The sequence below is a fragment of the Canis aureus genome, chromosome 1 (genome assembly GCF_053574225.1).
Source record: "Canis aureus isolate CA01 chromosome 1, VMU_Caureus_v.1.0, whole genome shotgun sequence".
Lineage (NCBI taxonomy): Eukaryota > Metazoa > Chordata > Mammalia > Carnivora > Canidae > Canis > Canis aureus.
This window is the reverse complement of record NC_135611.1, coordinates 25,665,273-25,688,434: the sequence shown is the minus strand read 5'-3', so window position 1 is coordinate 25,688,434 and position 23,162 is coordinate 25,665,273. Positions and strand designations below refer to the sequence as shown.

The following is a 23,162-nucleotide window of genomic DNA, read 5'->3' as shown; positions in this document are numbered from 1 at the left end:
GTTATAAAACAGTTTTTTTTAAAAGTATGAAATCTGTAAGAGCTCTATAAAAGTAAGATGTTAATTAGCATTCCCCAAATCCTTGTTCTACTGATGTTTATCTAGAGAAAGATTTCTTTTTCAGTATTTATAAAATAGTATTTAAGGTCTCCATTATAGGTGAAAGAAGCTGATTCCCAGGGACAATCTAATTTAGCTATAAACCACATGACTAACCACATCCATCCCACTTCATTTAGCACAAACATGGAAGGTAAGAAAAGGTCTACTCCAAGCAACAATAAGCAGATGGTGCTTGCTTCCAAAGTTTCTTCCATCCTTTCTGAATATTGCTCCCATTCCTCCTCCCTCAACAATCAAGTGGCATGGGGGATATATAACAAACAGAGATTTTTTCTTTGGCTCAAAAAAAATTCTTTATCTTGTCAAGAAATTTACACTTACTATGGGAAAATGCTTTTTGACACTTAAGAGTTCTACCTAAAGATTCATTAAAGTTTCACTTCACTGAAGTAACTTGGTGTATCCCATTACAAATCTAGGTCAAAGTAAACCATGATTCTGGCTACATGTCTGATGGCCAATGGCTAAATAAGCCATTTTGACCTGAAATAAATTCTTCTGTGCTGCTTCTCACTCCAAAACAGTGGTTTACAAACTTCTCTTCTCAGTGACACACCAAGCAACAACATTTATGTGTTCAATTTACTCTCATGGGCACATCATCCACAAACTTTATTTCGTCAAGTGCTTTGGTGATTCAGAATCTCCACAGTTTTTAATGACCCTCTAGTCAGGGGCTGAGGGATGTACAATTTCTGAGTTAGCTACAGCTCTATTCTCTCCTGCAAAGTATACCAGAATGCAGGCAAGTGAGACACCACGACACAAATAAGCTTTAAAGCATTCTAATTTATATTATAAAAACTAACTCATTTACAAACTCAGTATTCTAAGACTTCTCCAAATCAAATGATTTTATGACACTTAATCCATACAATTCAGTGCCAGGACGGGAAGTTGAAATGTGCTGCTCTAAAAGAGGATGTCAACCAGTTCTGGGGCAGCATGTGAACCCTAGTAGTGGCAGTATTAGGCTTGCAGTTAGAATCCTAGTTACTAAGAACTTCAGGCACTGTGATGAAAGTGCTGGTTTCATTGGCACACTTTGTTCAATCTCTACTGAAATATCTGTGTACAGGATGGAGAAATAACACAGGAGAACTATTAGAATTCCATTTAGGTCTAATAATAGTGTAATATAGATACAAGTTTGTTAGAAACAACAAAGATGGAAGGAAATTAGAATAGTGATTCAGCTTGAGGTAAAGAGTACCATATCTGGCTCCTGAGCCATTTTCTCTTAATTCTGGTGCATCACAAATGCCAGTAAGAAGCTGAGAAGATCAGTTAGTTGTACAAATAAATGGGTCATTGACCAGGAAGAAATGGTTGATGGTCCCTGGAGATATATGGGCTTTGGGACTCCAGAAATTCTTTTGACTTGAACGTAATTTGTACTCTCTCCCCCTATTCCCTCATTTCCCTTGATCACTTCAGATCTAAAGACTAATTACATTATGATTTTTGGGTGAATTAGTGCCACTGTGGAATTTAATGATGGGGACTGGGCTTTGCAAGCTACTTCTTTCTCTGCAGCAACTCCTGTAAAAAAGCTGATCAAGGGGTACCTGGGTGGCTCAGTGGTTGAGCATCTCCCTTTGGCTCAGGTCGTGATCCCAGGATCCTGGGATCAAGTCCCATAGTGAGCCTGCTTCTCCCTCTGCCTGTGTCTCTCCCTCTCTCTGTGTGCCTCTCATGAATAAATAAATACAATATTTTTAAAAAGCTGATAGAAGAATATAAATGGATGGGACCCCAGTTCCAGTCATCTAATCCTGTGAAGTACAGAAACACTTTTTCACACCCTTACTTCATAACAACACATAGATTCTCAGAGACATATTTCCTCTGAGCAGCTACAACAAAACTTCTCTCTACAACTGCACAATCACACATATTTCTGCAACAGTGGCCTGTCCCAACATATGAAACAAATGCCAGCAAAGTTTATGTTAGTTTAAATATTGTAATTTCAATACAGTGTCTGACAAACTGAATTTATTGAAGAGACTTGTCTAGGATAAAAATGCAATTGGTTGTCATAGCCACACATATTTTTTGTGTGTTTTCTGAGTCTGTTTGTGGAATCTAACTACAAATAACTCTTTGTCCCATTTGAATGAGAACACACTGGAATGGCCGCCTGAAAATGTAATAATCTTGTCTTAATATCAATTTTCTCAAGACTCAGTTAAAACAAACAAGAAAAGCCTTTTCCTGTATCTCAACCAAGTCTGATAAGCATCTAGGGCTATTTCTTTATAAAATTTTCACAAAACACACTCCCACACTCCAAAATGCTCTCATGAAACCAAATAATTGCTACCATTTTCCTCTTTCTATTGTTATATTAATACACACGCAGACACATATGCAGTCTTGCACACACATGCACACACACATACATCTGCACATTGTCTGGAGGTATTTGCTATACAAACATCTCAACATCCTCACTTTTCTTTATCTTGGGCTTGGGTATGCAACATTTTTCAGACTTTTCAATAATATGCTAATAGCAAATTAGGCTTTTATGTGATCTATGGATTATGTTCTTCCAGGAACTGCCAATTTTACTCTAATATGATTCCAGTATGCTGAGAGAGTTATTCAAGCTAGAATGTGCTGAAGAGATGAATGTGGCTTCCATGCAGGGCATATTTCAACTTTTCCCAAATAACATTCTTGTAGAGATTAGAGGATAGTCTGGCAGCCAGACCCAGCCAATTAAAACAGTAATTGAAATGGTTGAAAATGTTTTCCTTGGCAAAATCTGGTTATTTTGCTTCATTTTGGGTTTCCTTGAATAACAACAACAACAAAATAGGGTCAATCATAAGACTGCTAATTTATTTTCTTGGTTATCTTTTCTCATCAAACAAAGAAGGGCTGCTGTGTAGCCAAAATGAAGACTTGAACACTGCAGTATGGATTATATGAGAGTACACAGAGCAATTCTTAAGCTAACAACAGTAAATCTCTTCTCGGCAGAGAATATGTGGGAATTTCTGTTGTGGGTGAAAGGGGTAAAATGAGGAGGGGGGTTCAGTAGGAAATAAAAATACAGAAGAGGCATCCTTGGAAAATGTAGGTTTACTTTCTCCCAGATCAATAGATACTTAAACATTGAGATTTCTAATTCAAAGATAACTGAATTAAAGAATTAAAAAATCAATTTATGTGCCTTACTTCTCTTCTGCTGGAATCAGTTGTGTGCCACTAAATGTTTAATCGTCATCTGGGATCCGAGAGCATCTGATTTTTTAGCATTAGCCAATGTCCATGATGTAAACACTTTTTTTGTGTGTGGCTAATTTCAATATACCAACCCGACATTCCTGAATATAAGAGCTGGAACGCAACATGCACAGTCAACTTTTGCAAGCCACCGTAAGCCGCTCCAGCACATCACTGAGTGAAGTCATAGTTTTACAAAGAAGACAGATATGAAAATGCAATCTAGACTGACATTGGATAAAAATACCGATAAAGGAAATTAGTAGGCAAAAATTATCATCTTACAAATCAATCAAAGTTTTGCTGGTTGAAATTGTAAAACATATTTGGATATGAGAAAATCCAAATCATAGCATTGATTTTAAAAGAAAAACACTTTCTTATGTCAATCCACCCTTCTTCCCTTTCAAACCCTACTTGTAAGCTCAAATCCTCTAAAGAAGTCTGAAAATAGGTGGTGTATCCATTTTAGCATCCTCTTTGAATTAAAACCATTTCAAAATGCCATGTACTAGCTGGGCAAACCCCACACACAGTAGAATCATGTGGGGAGCTTCCATGAAGTACTCATTCCTTGATCCTACCCAGGATCAACTAAATTAGAAGGCTTTTTTGAGGGTGTCATGAGGTCATTATCTCGGGGTCCTGGTATTGAACCTTGTATCCAGGCTCCAGGTTCAGCCAGCAGTCTGCTTTTCCCTCTGCCCCTCCCCCTGCTCATGGTCTCTCTCTCTCTCTAATGAATTCACAAAATCTTAAAAAAAAAAAAAAAAGAAGAAGAAGAAGGCTTTGAGTAAGGCAAGGCAGTGATAGTTTTAAAAATTTCCCCAAGTGTTTATTTTGCAAGCAGGATTGAAAACAACTACTCTATATATTTATTTGTCTACATTCTCACTGATAATGTTCTGATAGGTGGCTCTATTCCACCCTACTAAATTATGAACTCTGGTTGGATCAATATATATAACTTACTTTTTTATCTTTATTCCTTCTTCCATCTCCATAGCATCAGAAAAAAAACACCTTAAGTTTTGGATGGACTAGAAATATGACACTATTCTGTGGGCTCATATTTATTCTTACTTTCTCATTTTTAGGTTTCAAACCAACCTCAGAAATTTTTGAGATGGATTACATTCATCAGAAGCGTACTAATTAATAACGATTTTCAATTACCTCAGGACACACATGCAGAATAAATCACCTTTTTACCTGGAAATGGAAACTAATTATACATTTGATTTATTGAATGATTAATCCATAGAATTTATTGACACGTGCTGTTATGAATGTCAGTATACAAAGCAAAAAAAGCAGTAAATGTTCCTGTCTTTTTAAAAATGTAAAAAATACATTAAAAATATGGGTGAGGTTTTAGCTTTCTCCCAGAAAGATAAACTAGATGATGTTATATAATAATTTCATACGATTAATTTACTTGCATGATTACTTTGAGAGGAAAAAAAATCCACTATGCAAAAAGGAACCTGGCCTATTTTCCAAATGCACAGTCCTCATCCTTACTGGTGGCCTTGATCAAATTTGAGAATCTTGAAAAGACACACTATCTATGAATCTTGGAAAGATGCATTTCATGTGCAGAAATCCATGCCACCCCCAGGCACTGCAATAGTGCCAAGAACAGCAAGAAGCACAACAAAGAGCAGCTGTGGCTCTTTGCATGTGTGATACCATTTAGTCTAATGCCCAGGATATTGTATCATTTGTCCATAGGCTGCAGCTGTACCCGCTGGCAGATCATGGAAGGTGGCAAAAACACGTAAGGCAGAAACTGGCACCAATCCTTGCTTCTCCCCCACACCACTCACTTCCTTGCAGCACTACTCTGGGCCCTGTTCACTGACAGCTGTGGCCAGCATCTGGGCAAAACATGTAATAGAATCCAGCCGGAGAGTAAGTGTTATCACTTGACCCTGTCCCTGGTTAGTCTTCTGTGCAGGTGTATCTGAAGGAAAGCGTGTTAACTCACCTGCTATGCTACAAGCTATTCCCAAACACAGAGGTTTCAAACAGCAATCATTTATCATTATTTATACCTATGTGAGCAGAATGGGGTTCAGATGATCAAGGCTAGGCTCAGCCAATGGCTTTGTTACTCACTGTGTTTTTGTGGATTGACCAAGGGAGCTCTGGCCTCTGTGTCCTCATTCCGGGGCCCAGTCTGCGGAGGCAGGAGCAACCTAGAACAAAGCTCTTACACAGCAATGGGGAGGTGCAAAGGTGCCAAGTGGAAATACAGGGCTTTTAATGCCTAGAATTAGAGCTGGCAAATGGCCACTTTTGTTCATGGACTATTGGCCGAAACCAGTCATATGACTGAGTTCAAATTCAAGCAATGAAGAACCACACTCTGCCCATGAAGAGACCATAGCAAAGGCATAGATACAGAATGGAATAAAGATTTAAGCCCAAAGGATCAATCCATTATGTAAAGCTGTCAGTTTTTCTGGATAAAATAATGATAATGATAATAATGATGGTGATGCTCATGATAGCAACTATCTTACTATGCACTGACAGTGGCCCAGGCATTGTTCCACACTGTCTGTGTCTGTCTCTCTCTATATGTATATAAAATCTCATTAAATCCTCAAGATAATCCTATGAAATGAGTATTGCTATATCCTCACTTTACAGACAAGGTAGCATTGGTAGGGAAATAATTTATAAGAAAATAATAGGAAATTATTAATTTAAAATAACAACGGTTACTCATTTTCTTAAACTATTGTACCGGCATATTATATAGATTACTTATGGTATTGCTGGGACTTCCCACCTTGACATTATCTGTCTTGGGAGCAGATACAAGCAGTCTGGACCATTGTGGCATGATTATATAGGAAAAGGGACAGCAATACATGTTTGTCACTGGGGTTTACCTATAAAACGTGCACATAACTAGAGCAATGACCTCCCAAATAAACTAGCAAACATCCTTGATGCAAAAGCTAAAAAAAACAATGATGGTAAACGTGTCCAAAACAGAATGATTATGTTCAAAATAGCCTCATAAGTTCAAAAATCTATAAACAAAAATAATATGTTAATAACAGTAATTTCGACTGTAAAGTACTGTTAACAACTACAAGGATCCTGGCGAGGCAGAAGATTTGTGAAGTAACAGAAGAAAAAGTACACTTAACTTTGCAAAAAACAGAGGAGGTTATTCTTGAATTTATGTTCAAAATATACATTAAGGACTGTTTTTGGAAAACAATGACCATTAATAGAATTAAAAACTATACGTGTCAGTCTCAAATCACTTAATGGTATTCAGTTAAGCATAACAAATTTGGAAAACAAAACTCATTCATCTTCTCTCTCATTTCTTTTTTTTTAAATTTATTTATTCATGAGACACACACAGAGAGAGAGAGAGAGAGAGAGAGAGAGAGAGGCAAAGACACAGGCAGAGGGAGAAGCAGGCTCCATGCAGAGAGCCTGACGTGGGACTCAATTCCAGGTCTCCAGGATCAGGCCCTGGGTTGAAGGCAGCACTAAACCTCTGAGCCACCCAGGCTGCCCTCTCTCATTTCTTTAGCAATTTTTTCATGACAACCTATGATTGTCAGGCAGTATTTAGATACTGTAGAAACAGCCGCAAACTAAGCAGATACATCCTAGCCCTCAGGGATCTTAATTTCAGTGTTGAGATACATACAATAAAGATGTTGAATAAATACATTATACAGTACATTAAAAGAATATAGTTACTACAAAAAATAAAATGGATAAGGAAGTTTGCAACTTTATTGTTTAACTTAATTTTTTAAAGTTTTTATTTATCTTCCAGTTATTTAACATACAGTGTAATATTAGTTTCATGTGTACAATGTAGTGATTCAACATTTCCACATAATACCCAGTGCTCCTCATAAGTGCACTCCTTAATCTCCATCACCTATTTTAAGTCTGCGATTTTAAACAGGGTAGTCAAGATAGGCCCTATTGAGAAAGTGATATCTGAGTTAAGACTTAAAGTAGCAAGGAACAAGAGAGTATGGGTGGCTCAGGTGGTTAAGCAACTGCCTTTGGCTTAGACCCTGATCCCAGAATCAGGGGATGGGATCGAGTCCTTCATCCTGCATCAGGCTCCTTGCTCAGTGGGAAGTCTGCTTCTCCCGCTGCCTGTCCCCTCTGCTCATGCTCCCTCTCTCTCTCTTTCTCAAATAAATAAATAAATAAATAAATAAATAAATAAATAAATAAATAAATAAAATCTTAAAAAAAAAAAGTAGCAAGGAACAAGCCATGTAGATAATGGAGATGAGAACTTTGCAGATACTGGAAACTCTTTTTGCAAAGAACCTGAGGCAGTAATATGCCTGATCTGTTCAAGGAAGAACAAGGTCAGTATATTAAGGTACAGAGTTTCTTTGAAAGAAAGGAAGGAAAAAAGAAAGAAGAGAGGGAGAGAGAGAGAGAGAGAGAGAGAGAGAGATGAAGGAAGGAAGGAAGGAAGGAAGGAAGGAAGGAAGGAAGGAAGGAAGGAAGGGGCAATAACTGATTTAAGAGGTAAATTGAGGAGATAGTAGCTAAATAGTAACAGAAGATCCAGGTATTTCTAGTTATTTGGATGTTTTATATTTTATTAATTAAGTTAGCTAATTAGCTAGACAGGTAGCTAATTTTAAGTAGATAATATATGCAAATAGTAAATTTTCAGTAGTACAAAGGAGTGCATTGAGAAGCAAACTCCTACCCTGCCCTTACCCAGAATTCCCAGCTCCCACCCCAGAGCAAACAATGTTAGCAGGTCCTCTACGTATCTTTCCAGACATATAATGACGTTTTCTACTATCAGCCTCCAAGTGAGGTAATTTGGAAAAGCAGAATGTATCTTTGAGAGAGATCTAGACAAAGTTTGCTTTCATAGATGTACCTTCATCATTGTGCTATAATTATAGGCCCCCAGCAAGGACAGCAGCCCAAATCACGCTCATCCCAGATAAGTGGGGTGGGGCCTATCTTGTGAAGTCACCAAGTCATTTCATGAAGAAGCTACCTGTGTGTGGCCATAATTTATTTTGAGAATTATTTCTGTTCCCATATCCAGAGGAAGATTCCATGACTGTCATTTCTTGTGTTATTTTCTCCCAAGGATAAGGAGTGATTTCACTTAGCACTTGAAAACAGGTGTAATGAAGTGAAAAAGCAAACTGTAAGGAAAAAAAGAGTAAAATACTAATAAAGTCTGTGTTTTACTGATGGGTAGAGACAGGTGACAATAGGTTCTTTGATAAGAGTTAGAAGGTGCAAGGCAATCCAAGATTTTCCTCTAAGTGCAGCCAAATTATGTGTCAGGCAAGTGTGATGACCACTACACTATGGAAATCAGCCAAATTATATGTAATGTATATTTCAGGCTTTCAGACATTTCCCTTGCAGGTAAACAAACAGGAATCCATAAAACTTCCTGTATGTCTCTGATATTATAGTTAGTCTGCTATTTTATCATGACCCTCACAGTCTGATTCTGCTCGGTGAGATGTCCTGTGTAATTTTCTAAAAGTTTTAGGAAAAGTGTCATATAATCATAGTTTCTGTTGCTCTAAACTTACTAGGATAAAGAAAAAGATGCTTTATTCTTCAGAAAGATCCTTATGATCCTCGCATTCACCAACAATGGCAACAAAGCAAACTCTTTACAAGTGCCTAAATTTTCTCAATCCAGGTAATCCCAGAAGATGCTAAATAATCATCATCATTATCACCACCACCACCACCACTACCATCACCATCATCATCATCATCATCAAAAGGTGAGGGTAAGAATGCTACCAATTGAATTTAACTTGGGTATTTTTTGTAACTTCTATGATAACATGTCTCAAACTTCTAAAAGCCACTAGAATGTAAGCTCCATGAGATAATGCCTATTTCCATAATGTTTAGGCCTATGCCTAGCCCTCATGTTATGGTTAATTTTATGCATCAATTTGGCTACGCCATGGTACCTAGATATTTGGTCAAATGTTCTTGTAGATATCTCTGTGAAACTATTTTAAAAATGAGGTGTACATTTAAAACAGAAGACTTTGGGAAAGCAAATTACCTCCATGATGTGTGTGGGTCTCATCCAATCAATTGAAGGCCTTAATAGAAAAAAGAATGACCTGCCCAAGCCAAGAAGTAATCCTGCCAGCAAAACTGCTTTCAGACACAAACTGTAACTCTTCCCTACGTCTCCAGTCAGTAGGCCTACCCTGCAGATCTTGGACTTGGCAAGCTTCTACATCACCAGAGCCAATTCCTTAAAATAAATGTCTCTATAAATGTAACTAAAAATTATATATGCACATCTAGGTAGTCCCTTTTCTCTAAAGAACTCTAATACAATTTAGTAGGTACAAATAGCATTTGCTGAATGAATGAATGAAATACTAATTCATGACCAATGTATGTATGTTTCTTCGGTGGATATGTTTGCATGTGTTCAAATTTTTTTTATTTCAAAATAATCATTAAAACTCTTATTGTACAAACTCCATAATTTAGAAGCAAAATTTAACTGTTACAACTCTTGCTACTATTTTCCTGATAACCTAAATAGATGGTATCCAGCTTTCTCTATTGGTAAAGGAGAGGAGTGGTAGCTTTATTTTGAATTATATCACTCTGTTTGTTTTTAAAGATTTTATTTATTTATTCATGTGAGACACACACACACACACACACACACACACACACACACAGAGAGAGAGAGAGAGAGAGGCAGAGACGCAGGCAGAGGGAGAAGCAGGCTCCATGCATTGAGCCTGATGCGGGACTTGATCCCAGGTCTCCATGATCACTCCCTGGACTGAAGGCGGTGCTAAACTGCTGACCCACCAGGGCTGCCCACATCACTCTGTTCTTGACCCCACTCCACAGTGAAATTGCCAGAGTTTAACACATCTCCAAAATCCAATCTCTAGAAGGATTTTGTACCTCAAAGTATCATTTTCTGGAAAACAGTGTTTGCATATCAGTAGATTTTCTCTAATCTGCTGGACATAAATAGCCAATTATAGCTGCCAATGATCATTTCTTATCAAGTGAACATTAGGAATATAATCTGTAACTCATAGTTTATCTGTGTCTTCCTAAATCAATGTCAACACACACACACACACAAAGTGCTCATGTACTAAAATGCATTTTGTTGCTTTATCAGAAAAGAACAGCAATGAAAGCAAGGCCACAGTGATCTCCTCACTAGGCTGAGCTGATAGGTTATCTCTGGAATTAAAATGTATGGTTAGTTTGTACTAGAATTTCCAGTCTTCTCATTCCAATTCATTTTTCCTTAACTTAAAAAATTATGTAAATTCCATTTTCTTTTATATTCTATGCCTTGCTTGCTTCCTCTGACATATATAAATCATCATAAAATTTGACTACAAGCCTTTTTTGCTTTTAAAATTTTTCACCTAATCTAATGCACTTATATTATTCTATTAGGACTCTCATTTAATGATCTAGCAGCCTTCATTTAATGATACACACTTAAGACTCAATCTGAAGATTCAAATCAATTAACACTAATGAAGACCTTTGACAAAGAAGTCAATAGACATATTAAGGATGCTTGAAATATGAGTAATGTAAATACAGCATCCCACAACAAGTGAAGAGAAAATTGTTATTTAGTCTTTCTCTTATTTTTACCTTAATCTTCCCCTGCTATTGTCCAACCTGGGCTTCCTTACCCAGCATAGTCAATCTAGACCATGTATGCTTACTATCAAAATATAACCCTCTGTTGTCCCATGCTGGGATTCATATATAAAACTAATGTACTCAGGGGAAGCCCGGGTGGCTCAGCAGTTTAGTGCTGTCTTCAGCCCAGGGCCTGATCCTGGAGACCCGGGATTGAGTCCCACATTGGGCTCCCTGCATGGAGTCTGTTTCTCCCTCTGCCTGTGTTTCTGCCTCTCTCTCTTCCTGTGTCTCTCATGAATAAATAAATAAAAGCTTAAAAAAAAAAAAAAAACAACAATGTACTCATAGGGACTAATGGGTTAATAATACTTTGATACTGCCAGATGCCAACCGACAGAGTGTTTTAGAGATGATGTCTTAATCTGAACAATGCAATCCATTAGCTGGAACTTTAATTTCCAACTGATTGACAGAAAAAATATTTGGTGTTAAAATGGCTTTTGGAACCCCCTAAATCAAACCAGCTAGGGATGTGCCTACTTGGCCTTCATGGGGAGTTTACTAAAATTATGATTTTGTTAGACACTCAACAAAGAATCTAAAAAGACCAAAACAGGAAAGAAAACAGATATTATAATATTAATATCAGTTTTAGGGGAGAATTTTATCATCTAATATAATTAGACTTCTTGTGTCATTAAAAGTGTTAGCTCCTAAAGTCATTCATAAGTAAATGAATCTGTGAGGCATGACTTCTGATCAATAGTAGAACTGAGGACACCCTTCAAATGTAGCTTCCATATAGAAAACCGAAGGAACAATTCAACTGGATTCCTATGTGAAATGGGTAGATTAACCTCCAAGATAAGGAAGGAAGGGAGGGAGGGAGGAAGGAAGGAAGAAGGAAGGAAGGAAGGAAGGAAGGAAGGAAGGAAGGAAGGAAGGAAGGAAGGAAGGAAGGAAGGAAGGAGGGAGGAATTTATATCTTAGAAATTAAAGCTGGGCGGCCCCGGTGGCTCAGTGGTTTAGCGCCCCCTTCAGCCCAGGGTGTGATCCTGGAGACCCGGGATCGAGTCCCACGTCTGGCTCCCAGCATGGAGCCTGCTTCTCTCTGCCTGCGTCTCTGCTTCTCTCTCTGTGTCTCATTAATAAATAAATAAAATCTTAAAAAAAAAAAAAAAGAAATTAAAGCTGGCTGATATCTTATAAAACCAGCATTATCCATTTAAGGAACTATAAAAGAAGAGAGAGGTAAAATTAGGTTCAATTTTGCATTTGTAGAGATGAAATAGAACTTTTTCTAAAAGAAGTTAATAAACACAAGATTAGATATTAAAACAAGTTCCTTTGAAAAGACAAAATGTATGAAACATATTTGTTTGGGAAGTTGCCGTGTAAAGCCTCTGATGTTGGGCAAAGTAAAGGAAAATGTTGGACCTTGAGCTTAATTTTTTTAGTGAGTAGTAATGAACTCATCTAAATAGCATTTCCTCTTTTGTACTTTGCCTAAGCTATTCTTCTAAATTGTAATATTTATCCATGCCAATTCCCAGAGATTCTCATATTTCTGTCTCAGTGCTGCTCATGAAATAAACAAAATTCCTGCAGACTGGAGCTACATCTTAAATAGATTCATATTATAAGTAAGCCCATGGTGTAGTAAAGTACACAGCACAGGGAGCCAAGGGGGTCTGCATTGTAGGCTCAGCTCTGCTGCTGGCTTTCTGACAATGACCTTCCTGTCCTTGGGTTTTCTCTTCAGTGAAACAAGAGAGATATAATAAATAACTCCTCACTTATCTTCCAACCAGCAGAATTTGTCTTTGTTATATAAAAGTAGCCTGACCATGAATAACAATCTTAATAGCAATGAGAAATGCATGGAGTCACTTTTCAAAAACTTCGAGACTCTTGGATCTTGAATAAAAGCTTAGGAATCATAAATTTGTCCCCCATCTCCATTCAGAAATGCACTTTAGCCATTCAAATATGATCTTCCAGGCCAATCATAAAGATATTCAAACATCACAACTTCTGTAACTTAAGGCCAGAAATGCTTCCTTACTTCTGGTCTGAGTTGCCTGGCTGGATTCTATCCTTAGCAGGGAAGGAACACAATTGGGCTGACCATTTAAGTGCTATCTATTATTAATCTGAGCCATGGTAAATTTGTTTGTACTACAGTTTCTGAGGTCTTACATTGCCCATGATAGGACCTGATCCTCTGATGGAATGTTCTCTTGCAGGTCTAAAATGACTGGATGATAAAGCCTAACAGGTTAGCAGGAATACTGAGCAGTTCTTGATAGGGAACACAGGGAAGGACATTGTTTCTCTCACTGACCAGTCTGCCAAATGCACAGTGGCTCTGGACATCACACTCATTAAAAACCCAAATTTGGAAATATTAAATTGATTCTTCTAGAATGAAATATGGACTCAGGAAATTGTGTTTTTAAAATATGGCAAAATTTCTAATAGTCACCAGTGCTTAAAAGAGATAGGAAAAAAAAAATGAGAGAGCGTGTGTGCGAGCAGGGATGGGGGTAGAGGGAGATGGAGAATCCTAAGCAGGCTCCACACTCAGTGCAGACCTGATGCAGGGCTGGATCTCAAGACCGTGAGATGATGACCTGAGCCAAAATCAAGAGTCGAATGCTCAACCGACTGAGCCACCCAGGTGCCCCAAAAGAGCTGGGAAAATTTGACTGAAACAAACATAATGGTATTGTGTAGTCCCACCTCCTGCCTTCTAAAAGGTGAGTTCTTACATTGCCCATTTTATAGACAAGGCTGATAAAGTGGAAAAGCAATCATACCAAAAGTGAATGCATCAAGAAGTGTAGGCAATGCTAACCATGTAAGCTATTTAAGAGGGAACAGCACCCGGTATTGAAAAGAAGGTGAAAGTTGTTTTTCTTTGCTGACACAAAGTAACCAGCAAAAGCTTCCTTGTTCAGTTTCCCCCTCATTTGAGTTGTGTGTCTATCCTGTGAGAAGCCTGGAGGAGGGCAAAGTGATATTCCCTGGGGATGGCCTTTCCCAGCCTCTACTAGAGCCACCCAGGTCTGTGAATCAATGCCGGGGATGGGCCCAGGACAGTTTTCCTCTTCCCACGCAGGCCGTGATTAAGATGGCATCTGTCAACAGAGCCTTTCGACTGTATTTCCAGCCCAGCTTCCTCCCAGCTGACTCATCCAATGATGACACAATCTAATGTTTATGACCTAGCAGTTGATCACCATGGAAGTAGCACAAACCTTAGACTGTTGAGGAGCAAAACCAGTGTTGGGATGCTGGACGGGTCAGGAAAAGGAGAAAGAAGACCCTCATTCATCAAGACCACATGTGAGCACTGAACACCCCATTCCTCATGTGGGCACTTCCACTGGTTGCTAAAACTGATATTTGGATGCCTTTGTGCCTTTTGGAGAACCCAAGGAAGGACTTAGGGTAACCGAGTGCAAACAAATGCCATGGCATTTGGAAATGAAGAACAGGAAGCAGAAGGGAAAATGTGTATGTAGCAATTTAATGAGGTTTGGATTACAAATTCTGTTTCCTTACCTTTTTGCCAGCATGTGGCAATGGTTTTAAAAAGAGAAAGAGAATGTGCTGAATGCCAGGAAAAGACTAAGATCCCCCAAAACTCAACCTTCCAGACAGTCTTGCTGGTATATTCACAAGCTGAGAGTATCAGGATCAACTTTCTGGTTATTCCATGCCCCCTTGCCCCATAAAAATAAAAGCCAAAATGAAAAAGCAAGCCAATGGAATAAAATAACTGCTTTTTAGTAAAGATCATTGTATCAAATGCTGTGAGTGGCAAGAGGTCTTGGCATAGATGTGGTAGCAAGATGAGGACAGTGGTGTGGTCAAGGTGAAGTGAGTCTGCCTTCCTGGACTGCTCTTCCCAGACTAATAATCAAAAAGAGCTGTCCTTCTCCAGCCCCAAACAGCCCAGTAGGAACAGTGTCTCCCAGTACTGCTTGCGGCTTATAAGTAATGTGAGAGTCTTTTTATAACTGTTGAGGTTTAATTTGAAAGGAAGCTCAGAATCAGCGGTAAAGGGAGGGGAATGTTGTGAACTACAGACCATCTGAAATGGGGAAAATCATAAATACCAGAGTGTCTGATTATGTGAGTGTCTCTTGAAGTTGAATAATGGACCTTCTTCATGTTCTGCTTTTCTGGACTTGGCTCTCTCTGACAAATTTGCAGGCATCAGGGTCTGTCTGGAATTCATTCCAAGTTGGAGGGATATTTTTTCCCTTGACATTTTGCAGCTGAAACAGCCCCGAGCAGGAAGCTGAGGAGTGTAACATTACCAAATATGTCCTTTCTCCTGCCCTTATATTTTATTTCCACAGGAAAGGAAGGCAGATGAGGGCCAAGGGGAGCTGGCCAATGAGAACGCAGCTACAGGGGCGGCCTCTACAGGAGGTGGGGAAATTGATCAGATGCCATTTTTCACAAAAAAGGAGAAACTATTAGAAGTACCAGTGGTTGAAATGTGTGCTGTGCTGGAGGAGGAAGTCTGATCATTTCCTATAAATCACTCTGCTGTTTCAGGGGAATTCTTTATCACCACATTGGTCTCATTTTTCATGTAGGCCTTGTTAGGAAAGCAAGCAGTGTGGTGACTGCTAACATGTCATGGCTTCAGATTCTTTATTTGTAAAATGAATATTTGGATGTGATGACTCTCAGGTCCCTCCAGGTTCCCAAGACTAAAGTCTACAAGCTAATTTGATCACATGCCTTAATTGCTAAAATAAATTTGAATATCCTTCTAGTTATATGTGGATGTGTGCATATGTGTGTGTGTATAGCTATATGTATTGCTTTATAACTATGTTATAAACTTACAAAATATATGAAGCATATATACAAAATATATAAAGCATGAATACAAATTAAAAAGGAGACCAAATATGTAAATTCTAATATTTTCTCTCCAAACTTCAATAGCTTATCTTAAATACTTTGTAGGGTCTCTTTGGAGATCACTGCTCTAAGCTACATTTGAGCTCAACTTTTCTTATGGGTGTAAGACATTAATCATCATTTCCACAGGGGCCAAGAAAGAACATAAGTCAGTAAAATGACTGCAGGTAACATATCCTTTGTTTGCATATTACGTACATAATAAAGTTTTGTTTTTAACATGTAATTTTCTGTGGCACCTGGGTGGCTCAGTGGTTGAGCATCACACCTTCAGCTCAGGGCATGATCTGGGGGTCCTGGGATTGAGTCCTGAATCTGACTCCCTGCAGGGAGCCTGCTTCTCTCTCTGCCTATGTCTCGGCCTCTCTTTGTGTGTCTCTCATGGATAAATAAATGAAATCTTTAAAACAAAAACATAAATCTTTTGGTTAATCTTGTTGTACTACTTTTAAAAAAGAATAATTTCAGAGAAATGTCTTTATTGAAAAAAAAATAGCAATGTAAGTTTGTTGTAAATGGCAATTGACAATTAATCTTGAGTCAGGGAACTATCTGGGAGCAGTAGAAACTGGGGTAATCTGGAGTGTGTATGTTGTGTTCAAAGACAGAAGCTGCTTTTCAGCCCCAGCGAGCTTTGGTCATGCAGGAATGGAGACCTAGTGCTGCCAAATGTGATTTTTCAAAAGAATTGGGAGGCCCATATTTTAATGCAAAATTAAGTTAATTTCTCAAATTAATATTGCTCAATAACTTTAGGGCCAAGCACATGATAATGATGACCTATCCTCAGCTAATGGGCAGGCCCTTGGTGATCTCTGACCTAATAATCAGCTGAGTTAGTTCTGTAATTTTTGTGATAATATTGGCACTATATGCAGACATCCCAAGTTCTGGGCAGGGTGGTTATGTATGTGTAAGAGAGAAAAACATGAATGTCATTTCTTTAGGATCATGTTTTTCTCTCACCAGCTTTTCAAAAGGAGTCACTTCTTGGATACTTTTAAGGCTGCCCCATCAGACCAGTAATCTATGTTGTTTAGTCATAAAAAATAAGGAAAATATTACATTGCTTTTGATACATCTGTCATTTTTGTATATGGAGATACCATAGGAAAAAAAGTATTACCTTAAATTTTAATGTTATATTGATTAGCAAACCTTTTCACAGATTTTTTCAGTAAATATTGAAGCTCTGTGGGCCATCTGGTTGCTGTTGCAACAACTCAGTTCTATGTGGCTGCTCAAAAGCAGCCATAGACAATACATTTCAAACAAATGAGCCTGGCTGAGTTCCAATTAAGCTTTATTTACACTAACAGACTGTGGAACAGATTTGGCCTGTGGGCTGCAATTTGTCAGCTCCTATATTAAATCATAAACTCTTCTAGAGTGTAACCCATGTCTGATTTAACTCTATATCTTCAGTCCCTGCCTCCAGTGCATGGAGGCACTCCATGAATATTTGCTAAACTAAACTGAAGGGTATGGAAATTAGCCACTTGTGTCAATAATAATTAACTTCCCATTTGGGAGATAGACAACCCACAGTAGGGTTTATGCATTGTGTCCACCATGAGGCTTACATCAGCATATGAATTCCCTTAGGGATTTTGTGGCTCATTCAGTTGTTCTGAACAAGGAAAGGAGGTCCTGAATCAGGCTGATGAAGCAACCTGAGACTGTGTAGAGCCCACAGCCTGAAGGGCCAAAGAGCAAGAGCCATAAAAAGACCCTCAAAATTTTATAGACAAGCTTCTTCCAAATCTTTCCTCAACTCTTCTTTTTAACAACTTAAATGATCAAATACCAGGTATCTGTTGTGTCCTTACACTGTAGTGCAGCTTCTCAAAATTCTGGTCATGACTCAGTGGACACACGTTAAGATGTTTCCCAAAATAATTCTTACTCCTTTATTTTTCCATTTCTAAATTTTGTCTTTATGAACTGAGTTATAATTGACATACAACATGAGCTTCAGATATACAACATAACGATTTGTATTTGTATATATTGTAAAATGATCAACACAAAAAGCCCATAACATCCATCATCGTCAGTTGTCATATATTTAGAAAACTTTTCTTGCAGTGAGAACTTTTAAGAGCTACTCTCTTTGCAACTTTCAAATACGCAATACAGTATTATTAATTAGAGTTGCTGTGCTTTGCATTACATTCCTTATGACTTTTTTTTTATAACTTATTTATTTTATGCCTTTTATCCCTCTTTATCTATTTCTTCCATCCCAAACCCCCACCTCTAGCAATTACCAATCTGTGCTCTATATTTCTGAGTTCTGTTTTTTGTTTGTTTTTTTAGATACCTCATATAAATGAGATCAGAGAGTATTTGTCTTTCTCTGTCTGACTTAGTTCACTTAGCATAATGCCTCAAGGTTTGTCCACGTTGTCACTAATGTGAAGATTTCCTTCTTCTTTGTAGCTAAATATTATTCCATTTCTTTTTTTTTTTTTTAATTTTTTTTTTTTAATTTATTTATGATAGTCACAGAGAGAGAGAGAGCGCGGCAGAGACACAGGCAGAGGGAGGAACAGGCTCCATGCACCGGGAGCCTGATGTGGGATTCGATCCCGGGTCTCCAGGATCGCGCCCTGGGCCAAAGGCAGGCGCCAAACCGCTGCGCCACCCAGGGATCCCTATTATTCCATTTCTATATATCTTTTTTCTTTATCCCTACATTTTCTTTATTCATTCATCTATTGACTGACAATTTAGATTGTTTCCAAATATTGGCTAATTCTTATTCATAATATGAGCAATTTAATGGAATATCCTCTCTTTGTTTATATTTGATTTATTTTTAAGTGTGGGTCACAACTTTCTAAATGGACTTTATCACCCACTATATATGGCATTTGGTTTGACATTCATCGAAACATTCAGTTCTTATTCTAAAGAGACTTACATTCTAACCAGAGAGATAAGACACATATACACCAACATCTAGGGGACAGTATAACTTAGATAAGTTATGGCATCTGTGGCACTTGGGACTCTTCACTGGTAGTAGCTGGAGTTTCAGAAACCATAGATGAATGGTGATATTGGTCTAGGCTGCAGCCTTGACACATGGAAAATTTATTTGAAAGGAGAAGTGGGGAGAAATAAGTGAGGCCTGATAAGGCCTCACTTTAAGAAAAGAATAAGTCTTCCAAATAAAAATGCAGCTGAGGGCAGTTTCTTCTGATTCCATTCCCAGGATGAAGGAGGAGAGCCTCAATTAAAATTTAGCAGGGATTTGTTTACTGGAACAATATGTGAGAGCATTAAAGAAAAATGAAAGGTCCACATGATTCATTTCCAGAAGCCAAATGGAGTTATGGAAGGAAATGGTCTGAGAAGAATATGATTTTCTAAGTGAAGATAATGTTTTGGAGAGAAGAGACAAAATTTGAAGATTGGTGAGATCAATCCAGAATTTTTTTTATAGGCTATTAAGATTTTTAAGTTAGGCAAATACGGAAATACTTTGGTAGTTTTCTTTGGCTGGGGGCCCCTAAATGGTCAAATCTGGTGTGGTTTTGGATAGATAATGGGGAAAAGAACCAAATGGGTAGTCAAATCATCAAGCAGATTAATTAACTTTGATAGCCACATTTAAGTTATGAGTTAAAACACATTGATTGGGGGCAGCCTGCGTGGCTCAGCGGTTTAGTGCCGCCTTCAGCTCAGGGTGTGATCCTAGGGTCCTGGGACCGAATCCCACATCAGGCTCCCTGTGAAGAGCCTGCTTCTCCCTCTGCCTGTGTCTCTGCCTCTCTCTCTCTTTCTATGTCTCTCATGAATGAATAAATGAATAAAATCTCTAAAAAAAAAAAAATCACACTGTAGGAGTGAAGAGGCAAGGAATGGAAGGGATGGAATTGGCAGAGGGCCCAATAATCAAAATTACAAAGCAATTATGTAGACTGCCATTAACATAAAGACACTAGAAAGCAGGGGACCCTTGTAGAAGAGTTCTGAATGTGAGAACCAAGCCAAGTTGAAAAAAGTAAAATAAATAGAAATACAAAAAAGCTTGGGACAGATAAGCCCAAGAGAGACAAGTATATTTGAAAATCAGAAAATAAAAGACTGTATACCATAATTTAAGAAAAAAGGGCACAAGGCATGAAGAAAATAGAGGCTTAGGTTGAAACTGGAAGGGGAGGAAATAATGTAAATAAATACTGTTTTTCATTTTTATGTATGATTCTAACTTTATAATAAAAAAACAACAGTAACAAATGTCTTATGTAAAGATCATTTTCACTTGGATAATTCTACAATGGAGTTTTCAATTCGACAGGCTTTATGCAATAAACAAAAGAAATAAGAAAGTAATATCAGAAAAGGAGACAGAACATGAGAGACTCCTAACTCTGGGAAACGAACTAGGGGTGGTGGAAGGGGAGGTGGGCGGGGGTGGGGGTGACTGGGTGATGGGCACTGAGGGGGGCACTTGATGGGATGAGCACTGGGTGTTATTCTATATGTTGGCAAATTGAACACCAATAAAAAATAAATTTATAAAAAAAGAAAGTAATAATGAAGGAGAACAGATGGCATTCTTTTATACAAACAATGACATTGGAAATCAGTCTGGTTTATAAGACATTTAATGGAGGGTGTCTATAATTATCTCCCAATGATGTGTACTGCCAAATGTTTCTCAAAATATAATTTTTTTTAAAATTTTTATTTATTTATTTATTTATTTATGATAGTCACAGAGAGAGAGAGAGAGGCAGAGACACAGGCAGAGGGAGAAGCAGGCTCCATGCACCGGGAGCCCGATGTGGGATTCGATCCTGGGTCTCCAAGATCGCGCCCTGGGCCAAAGGCAGGCGCCAAACCGCTGCGCCACCCGGGATCCCTCAAAATATAATTAATTTTAAACCACTTTTAAAAAACCTTGGATGTTATGAATAAATCTAATGCTACTAAGTTCATGAGAAACCAGGCTTCATTTAGTTTACTGACATAATGTGCTTCACACAACACATTTAGGAAAAACCATATATATTTTTAAAGCCATAAATTATATTCTCTCTTAAAGTTTATCATCTTCCAAGTGGTTTATCCTATGTTTCCAAAGCACATCTGGAACAAATAATCTTTAGCAGTGGTATTATGGTTTCAAGGGCAAGGCTTATTGACCTTGGTTTCAAAGACCTACTCAAGATTCCTTCACTTCAGAAGAAAGGTCTAAATCTTTATCCTAATACTAGTTAAAAAATAACAAAGAACAAAATCAAGCAGCAGGACAGGTCCAGATAGTTTTGAGCCTCTATGTGAAAGAGGGGATAGAGGCTCCCATTCTGGAACCTAAAAGCTCAGGTCCCTTGTTAATGGAAATGCATTGAAAATAAAGAGTAGTAAGAGTCATAGACCATCCATCCTAGCTGTGGGACTCTTCTTCAGGATGGGATCCCATCTTTGTCATTTGCTCTTGAGGATGACCCACTATCTTCTCTCTATTCTAGGCAACTTGCCCTAATGGAAGGCTTTTACTCATACTATGATAGAAAATTTTTTCCTGGCCACTACATCAGCCCCCAGTGTTATTAAAATATTAACATTTTGTTACATTTTTTCCCTCTCTTTATCATAGTTTATTTACAGAGGTAAATTCATTATAAACATAGATATGTTTGTGTATGCTGTGTAGACTGGCAAACAATAATCTGACATCCCATGTTATTATCCCCACACAAAATGCAATAAACAATACTAAATGAGAGGGGAAGTTATTATAAAGTGTCACAGACACCAAGCAGTGACCTTTGAAAAGTGAGGATTTCCCTAAATCTTTGCACAAGACCAGAATTTATTCTGCACATGTTCTGTATTGCAACTCATGGCATGGAAATTTCAGTGACAAGACTTCATAAGAGGCAGAATAAAAATGACTGATTTTTTTTCAGGAAAAGAAAATCCTTGTTAGAAAAGAAACTGCATCCTAGAACCAAAAGCATATAACAATATTTTCTGAGTAAATAGGAAGATATTTTCAGGCTAAGGTGACATAACTTCTTTTCCTTGTTGAAATGTCACTCCTAGTAAGCCAGGTCATCTAACTCTGGTCACTTGGGAAGTGTGGCCAAAGTCCAGGAGTAATGGTTGCAGGACTCAAATTGGAGTGCTTGCTTCGGAGGCACATATGCCAAAATTAGAAAGATACAGAGAAGATTAGCATGGCCCCTGCACAAGGGTGACACACAAATTCGTGAAGTGTTCCATTTTTTTTCACATTTTCTGCATATTAAAAAATCCTATTGTACCAATGGTAAACTATTACATATCTATAAAATGAGAAAAAAAAATAAAATTGGAGGGCAGCATACCATATCTCAATATTTAACTTATAAATCAAGCTAACACACTGTAAAAAATATGTCTTATTCTCTTACTTTGACATATGTCACTGTTAAATTGTACAAAATGGGAAATATGTACAAATATATGGTTTTCATATGATTGGAAGTCAGCAAATTATCAAAGACATGCATATTAATTTTTATTGTACACATCTCAGTGTTCTGCTGTTGGCCCAATGATACTCCTTTGACTGATGTAATAGGTATATAAATTTTACAGTAATATAATAAATATTCTGGAAACTAAAAGATATTGCAAAATGTTCCATGGCCACCATATGCAACCGCACTTGTCTGGGAGTATCTGTGGAACCATGGATCAGAACACAAAGACTAGCAGGAACGATGGATACTCAGTACTAGTGGGAAAGCACACTGGGTTATGCAAGAATGAATATGCATTCATATTATCTGCAAGGAGGGACTTGATAAATCACTCAATACATTTTCTCGTACTTAAGGGTTTCTGCTGTCCAAAGTCTGTCTTCACTCCAGAGTAGTTTCTTTCTCCAACAGCAACAGAGACCCAGATATAATCACCTTTTCTAGGACACAGGGCACAAGATAAGCATGAACATTACCCTGGAGCCTAAACAGTGTTAGTTCCAGTGTCAGTGTCTATGGTAACAGGTTGTGCTGTGCTGGTGCTATCGACTGGATTCATAGTAAGGACACCCATGTTTCCTTACAAAATTCTTTTATTCTGTGTTCCTGATAGGCAGGGCTTGAAGTGCAGGACAAGGGAAGGAAACCTTTTACTCCCATGTGAATGTAGTGCTGGATTTAGGTAATTTTCTGAGCTCTTTC

General features: G+C 38.0%; 1 long non-coding RNA gene and 1 other non-coding gene across 17 annotated transcripts in view; both read left to right on the top strand.

Moving 5' to 3' along the window:
• Nucleotides 1–23,162, top strand: part of LOC144311142 (uncharacterized) — an 83,417-nt gene that overhangs the window by 240 nt on the left and 60,015 nt on the right. For 15 of the 16 annotated variants that reach the window (XR_013376719.1, XR_013376746.1, XR_013376726.1 and 12 more), the window contains exons 2-4: nt 9,059–9,146; nt 14,150–14,376; nt 19,196–19,397. This is a non-coding gene — a long non-coding RNA (uncharacterized LOC144311142). Of the gene's footprint in view, nt 1–9,058; nt 9,147–14,149; nt 14,548–19,195; nt 19,398–23,162 lie in introns of all 16 variants that reach the window. The other variant, XR_013376754.1, reaches the window with a different exon arrangement.
• On the top strand, nt 22,118–22,224 carry LOC144289692 (U6 spliceosomal RNA). The gene has a single exon (XR_013357591.1). It is a non-coding gene; the product is annotated as a U6 spliceosomal RNA (small nuclear RNA).